General features: G+C 57.1%; 1 protein-coding gene across 1 annotated transcript in view; it reads left to right on the top strand.

Annotated features, from left to right (window-relative positions):
* The first annotated feature begins 2,142 nt into the window (after positions 1-2,142).
* Positions 2,143-6,985, top strand: part of LOC113204835 (broad-complex core protein isoforms 1/2/3/4/5) — a 101,567-nt gene continuing 96,724 nt past the window's right edge. Inside the window, exon 1 of the mRNA XM_026420171.2 lies at positions 2,143-2,163. The gene's annotated coding sequence lies outside the window, so the exon portion shown is untranslated. The remainder of the gene's footprint in view (positions 2,164-6,985) is intronic.

Raw genomic sequence — 6,985 nt, 5'->3', positions numbered from 1 at the left:
GAGAGAGAGAGAGAGAGAGAGAGAGAGAGAGAGAGAGAGAGAGAGAGAGAGAGAGAATGCGAGAGAGCGCTTCATTTGTGCCATCCCTGTTTTGTTTTCTGAAGTTACTCTTTAGCGACGTGACGTGAGATCTGCGTTTCCAATCACATGTTTATCCAATGACACTGTGGACCTGCCAACCTTGCGGCGGCCTTGTGGCGGCGCCTGGTCGTGGTTGGCAGCCGTCCAGGGCAGAGGGTTGGCCACCCGCGTGCGCGTCCGACCTCTTGGCGGTGGTGGAGGTGGTGGCCGCGCACCTCGCAGCGCAGCATCCCGGCTGCGGCCCCGTCTCCAGCCTCCTCGGCTCCAGCCCCCGCTCCAGCCCCGGCTCCAGCCCCGGCTCCAGCCCCGGCTCCAGCCCCGGCTCTACACAGCCGGCTCCAGCCGTAGCTCCAGCCCCAAGCTCCAGCCCCAGCTCCAGCCCCGGCTCCAGCTAAGAGCGAAGATGATTGACGCATCACAAATCGATTCTTGAGCCGCACGGCGGGTCGGCCCGGTGGGATGGCGTTCTAACCACGCAGGCGTGACGCGTATTCCTCTCCCATCCCCATCTCTCTCACTCTTTTGCAAATCATAAATTTTTGCAGCGTCATTTTGTTTCTTTTCTTAGCTGAGACCGCGAGCCGTGTTTTTGAACGCGACTGCGACTGAGGCCAGGGGAGCCCCGGAGCCCACCGTCATTGCCTTGATTTCAGGGTGTGTGATCCACGGATCTCAAACGGTCGGTAGATAGTCCGTTGGGATGGGTAGCATCTGGTGGTATCGAGCTGACCATATGCTTCTTACGCCTGGATCAGAAATCTGCCGTGTGTGTGTGGGTCCATTTGTGTGTGTGCCCGTGAAGAGATTCGATTGAGGGCTCGAATTACAACAATCCGGACCAGCCGGCCCGGCAACCTGACGTCGCCATGGTTCTGGCTCGGGTCCTGGGTAGGGTGCGCGTCTTCCAGGGAGTCTCTGGAGGCAGCAGAGCGCTTCTGTAAGGAGGTACTGGAGAGAAGCTCGACTGATTGATCGGTGGGCCGTGGTCCTGATTGCAGGAACATCGCCATTGAAACGCGTATCTCAGTTTTATCTCAACGTGATCCCTTACCCCCCCCCCCTCCTCCCCCGTCTCTGCGTTGTTTTTCGCTCTGCTGGTGAAAGAGAGGGCGCCATCGCTCGATCGTGTATACTGTAAAAAATTAATAAATGGGGTTTCAAAAAAGGCTGATCGATGAACTGTTGTATTCATCCAAAACAATACAACCTATGTGGTTGTTCTAGATCTTCTGAGTTAATGCTATTAGAGAGGCACTAAATATTTAGAATATTTTAAGACTCACTTTTTGTTTTCTCATCGGATTCCAAGCGGTCACAGTGTTCAAAATTAATTACTTAAGCCCGTCTATTTTAGTGTGGCTACACTTTGAAAGCTTATGAAGTGTATCACGGCGCGTTGGAGTGGATGAGTGGGTTCCATCTCTGGGGACTGCGACTGCAGCCGCAGCCTCTCCCTCCCTCCCTCCCTCTTCTGGCCCTCCCCTCCCCTCCCTTGCCCCGGAGACAGAAACAAGGGTGCCGAGCAGAGCTGCACGCGTTGCATGACGGGAGGGCCCCGACGCGGGCCAGCCCAGCGCGGTGCGGCGGGCGCTCTCGACCGACCGATCGATTTAATTTAATTACGAGACCGTTGTGTCTTGTACAATAATTTCGGTTCCCCCCTTTTTCTCGCAGCCGTGCTGAACCGATGCGAGGCAACACGCACGGGGGCGTGCCCACGGGCGTGCCGTACACAAGTCCGTCTTGCCGCGGAACCACACTGTACAGAATAGATGTCGAGAAATCGTGTTGTTTATTTTGTGCTTTAATGGGTTGTTTTCTTAATCTCTAAAAATCAGTAACGTTGTTTTAACTTAAGAAGAATATCATGCATGTCAATAACGTTATTGGACAAAAGTGCTTTTGGTTGTCGGCTGCAGACGGCAAATAGCAGAAGTAGTTTGTGATATGATGGCATTGTGTTTTACAGTTGGACAAAAGGGGATCGTGGACGCCAAAACTGGAACTAGAGCGACTCGTCAGTAGACGTCGTGTGACACGTGACACATACATCAACGAACTACGCAATATACCCTGGGAGCGGTGAGTAGTCCAGCATGTCTTTTGTAATCTTTTAATTTTTCGGTGTAGGTATAGCTGCGCAGTAAAACAAACTCGAGTACCCTCCTGACCAGGCACAAAGAGCTTGCTGGGCAGCCGGAGGGCCGCCGGGCCCATAGCCGAGGCCCGCGCCTACCCGGCCGCGCGGCCCCAAGCTGATAAGCCCGTCCTTGTCGAGTATGAATCGTGGGGTGATAACGTGCTCCATATTCCTGCCGCGAATAAGTCTCGCTGTTTTTTTTTATTTTTTATTACTCTTCTTCCTCGTGCTGCACCTGGCCGCCACCGCCGCCGCCGACAACACGGCGCGCGACAACCGAACGGTTGAAATAAAGTCGTACTGTGAGCCGAGCGCGATAGGTCTATAATACTAACGGTGCGTGGCGCGCTCTTGCAACAGCAAGAAGGGTGATGCGATGGTATGGGAGAGGAGGAAGGGGCAAACAGAGACGGTGGAAGGGAGGTCGCGCGCAAAAAAAAAGGGAAGGAGAAAAACTACTGTGTGCCGCTGCTGAAAATAATGCAGACAGCAATCGCGACGCGGTTGCGGCGCGCAGTTTGGCGGACCCCCCCCCCCCTCCCCCTCCACATCCTGTGCTAGGCGACGACCGCGCTGTTGGGTCGGGTGTGTTAAGAGGAGAAGGGGGGTGTTGTGGGCGTCGTGGAATGTCACCACCACAAGACGTCGTTTTTCAATGTTTTTTTCCACCCAGGTGTAGCATAATATCCTCCCGAGAGATTCTTCACCTTTGAACTGCGCCTTTGAAAGGTGTCCGATGTTTAGGCCGCAGGCCTGGCGGAAACGGTTTGGTCGGGGGAAGCAGAGGACCTGACACTTGACACGTCACTGTCCGCTTCGCGGAAAAGCGTGCGTGCGCCGCGTCTAGTCTGGGGGCGGGGGCGCGGGGCGCGGGGGCTAGTGGCGGTGGAAGGGGGGCCAGCTATGGGGTTTCGGCACTGGCCCGGGCCAGCCGCGCTGCGCCGCTCCACGCCTCGCTGATCTCTGGGATCGTTGGCCGTGTTGGAGGCCACACTGCTGCTGTTGTGGCTGCGGCGCGGGGCCCGGCCAGGCCCGGCATGGCCCGGCGCGTCCTAACCTAGCTCAACGCCCCGGCGAGGGGCCCGGCGAAGGGGGCGCCGCCCGGGGGGCCCCGCGTGGGGCAGCGTGTCTGGCTGACTCACGGCCAGCTTCCTGTGCCTATGCCCCCTACGAGGCCGGCTGGTGAGCCTAGCAGGGGCGGATCCAGAGGAAAGGTCCCACTCTGTCGAACTGCATTAGGACTTTGTCCGAAATCGGCGAAGAAATTCCGCTCAACTCATATTCGATTTACTGACGACTTCTTCAGGAAGGCAGCGGTTCGCTTGTGGAGTACGCAAAAAGCTTCCTGGTGCGCCCTCTGCTGCGCCTGTGCGGGGTGTACATAGTCGCCCGCCTGTTTGGTAGGCCTCCTTCCGCCTGTTGGGTAGGCCACCTTCCGCCTGTTTGGTAGGCCACCTTCCGCCCGATGGGTAGGCAATCTGCACGGACAATTACGTCCACCATCGCAATTCTTCACTACTCCACTCCATCCATGCCGTGGCGCTTTTAATTTTATCTTTTAACATCAACTGCGAAAAATACATTAGTTGTGTCCAGCGGTCTGTGGCTGGTGGCGGCATAGTGGTCTCAGGTCGGACTACGACTCGGCACCGGCACCCATCCAAAAAGCTGTGTCCAAAAACCTCGCCGCCGCAAAAGTCTGCTGTTATTTTTTATTCGGATCGCCATTAAATCGTGGACCCCCGGGGGGGCCCGGCGGCCTGGACCTGGCCTGGGCCGAGGTTCTAATACTTAAATAAGGTGGACAGGCCCGGGCAGACCATCACGCAGGCCAGCCGAGGGTGCCCCCCCCCCTCCCATTTGCTCGCGAGGACGCGCTGCCGCGTTGGCCCGCTGCTGGGCCGCGGCTGCTGTCGCCGGGAGATAAGATGTGATCCTTTGAAGAGCTGCCTCTTTATGGCGACCTGTTTGTGCATCCGGCTGCCATCATTGCGACACACGCACACCACCGGGGCCGCGCCGGCCGGGGCTGGGCGAAGCACCTCGCCGTCGTCGTCGAGCGTGTCGCGCGGGGATGCGAGAGGTGTGAGGGGGTTCCCCACGTCCGTGAAGTGGGTTTCAAAATGTTTTCTTTGCTCATTAGTAAATTATCCGTAGGCGCGCGCGAATCTACCGGTAGTTATCACCCAAACATTCACGCCGAGAAAATTACGGTGACAGTGGCAATTTTTAGGCACGTAAAAAGTTTTAAAATATTTTTTAAAAGTCTGCTAACCTTTGCATTGCTAGCCCAGCCGGACGTCGGCGGGCCATCCGCTGATATGCCAGTAAATGGTGTGTGTGTGTGTGTGTGTGTGTGTGTGTGTGTGTGTGTGTGCGTGTGTGTGTGTTTGTGTGTGACTCGCGGAGGGGGAAACAGAAGGGGGGGGGGTCTACCGTGGCTCCTGGCTGTTTACTAGTTTGGCCGGTGGCCACGCCACGCAAAGCCGCCAAACCGCCGGTGTGGTGTCGACGCCCCCCGGCCTGCCCGGCCTGGAACAAAGGTCGGGACGTCCTGTCCTAACCTATCACAACGGTCGACGCTCTAAGCGAGGTGTCGGCCCGCGCCTGCCTCTGGTCCGGGCCTGGTCCGCGGGGCGCTCGGCAGCAGAAGCATACGGCGCCATCCGCGGAAAAGAACCAGTCAGTGGCCCGGGCGACAGGAGTGCTGGACTAGGGGGCCGTTTTGAAAACAACAATCATTTTTTATGGGGCGGGGGAGGAATATTTTGGGGTCTTCAGAAACTCAGGACGGTCACAGGAGTTCAAAGGAACCCATGATATTTGTACCCTGGGGCACAAATATCGTGGAGTCTCCAGGGACTCCAATGGCTGTCCTGGTCCTTTTGGGACCCTATAATATTTGTACCCCCCTAAAGTACACGTGGTTTCTGAACCCCCCTATATGGTGGAGTGCGGCGCCTCGCAGTGCACGACGCGCGCCGCATTGTTTCTCGGCAGTGTACCGACGGCGAGGCGTGATGGAGGCAATGGTGTGCGCCGTGAGGCTCGCCGTGAGGTCGCATGTCTCAGGCTCTGTTCGGGGGTAACATGAAACGCAGGAGGCAGGCGATGGATGAATATTCGGTGCCTGGGCCCACCTCGCCACGCCACGCCACGCATCGCCTCACCGCAGGGGGAAAAGAGAGAGAGAGAGAGAGAGAGAGAGAGAGAGAGAGAGAGAGAGAGAGAGAGGGTTGAACTCTGTTTTACCGGAATGAGAACAGGGCCATTATTTTAGGGTCTGCTAGCTCGCCACTTTCTTTGTCGGGAATCCCTTGCATGTCCGCCGCGCTCGGCATATATGCGCCTTTTTTTTGGCCCGTCGAAGGAGCAAAGCAAGCGGAAGGCAGCCCTCTCTTTCAGCCTGTCGGATAGGCAACCATTCTGTGCACGCCGTGCCGAGGCGTGTAAACCACAAGGGAAATGTTAGGTATGGTCGTAGTGTGGGTTTCCTGTCCAACAGCCAAAGGTAGTTTTTATGGGAAAATAGGGGTTGTTTACAGGGGTTTTTAAGAAAGGAAAGTAAGTGATGCGAATAACATAGCAGCTTGCATCGTCCTTTCTGCCATAGGTTATTTCTCGAACGCTAGCGCACCCTTCCCTGAATGTAACGCTGTAGAGTTCGTGAATGGCGCTTGTGGAATGGCCGCATCCCCCGAACACAATGCTGTGTCGATACAGGGCCGCGCTCTGGCCGCGCTCCACGGGGATGACCGTTGGTATTCCTACCCCGGCTCCGTCCGTCAGAACGAGTTCTCCCGCGGGCCACGCCCTTCTCCTCCGTGGCTCTAATTCTTATTCCATTTTTCTTTAGCGTTGTTGTTAATCAATTCGGACAACGTTAAAAGTAGTGGTTTCTTGCGTATCGGTTCCTTTCCCGCCCGTCTAACGTTGCCATGCGAAAGGTTTGCCTATGCTAAAGGGCGGAAGGTTGCCTATGCTACAGCCGGAAGGTTGCCTAAGCCGCTAGCGAAAAGTTGCCTATGCTCAAGATAGTAGGTTGCCTATGCTACAGGCAGAGGTTGCCTACTACAGAGGCGAAAAACACCCCCTGTTTGAGCTTGCGGGCGCTGTACATCAGCAGCGCTGAGCCTGGTGAAGTGCAGAGGGGCTCAGGCAGCGCAAACCCTCTCGGTGAATGGTTGGGAGTGTGCGTGTCAGGTTGTGCGTTTGGCAACACTGTGCGTCTCTCCTACCTATACCAAGCTGCATGCCCCTCTCTTTTCCTCCCTCTCTCTTTTGCCATCCTCTCCCCTTCCCTCTTTCCTAATGTCCCGGGCCAAGCCAGCAGTGGGGAGGGACCCCCCTCTCCCCCTCTCTCTCCCCCAGCCTCCTGACGCCGCGCGAGTGCAAGCTGCCGAAAAGCTTTGGCTATCCTTGTCTTGCCCCTCTAGCCGCGGCCGCGCTCGCTCTCTCGCCCCTCTCGCTCGGGGCCCGCCTGCTGCTTGGGCCCAGGGCCTGGGCCCCGCCACGCCGCTGGGGTTTTTGTTTCCTTTTGCGTAGGTCATTTATTTGTAGTTGTTATCCTCCCCGCGTCCGCCCGCGCGCCTGTAGTCCTGCGTACCGCCGCCGTGCTAGGCCTCCCCTCTCTCTTTTTTCGGGTCCCCTTTACGCCCTTGCCCTCCTCCCCCCTCTTTCCCCTTTCCGCTTTTGGCGTCTCCCTTTGACATATTCGGCGGCCACGTCCAAGCCACATGCTGCGCTCCACTGGTGCCCACCTAC

Source organism: Frankliniella occidentalis, unplaced genomic scaffold (genome assembly GCF_000697945.3).
Source record: "Frankliniella occidentalis isolate FOCC.00 unplaced genomic scaffold, Focc_3.1 Scaffold91, whole genome shotgun sequence".
In the NCBI taxonomy this organism is placed as follows: domain Eukaryota; kingdom Metazoa; phylum Arthropoda; class Insecta; order Thysanoptera; family Thripidae; genus Frankliniella; species Frankliniella occidentalis.
The sequence above is the reverse complement of the archived record's forward strand: the minus strand, read 5'-3'. Positions and strand labels throughout refer to the sequence as shown.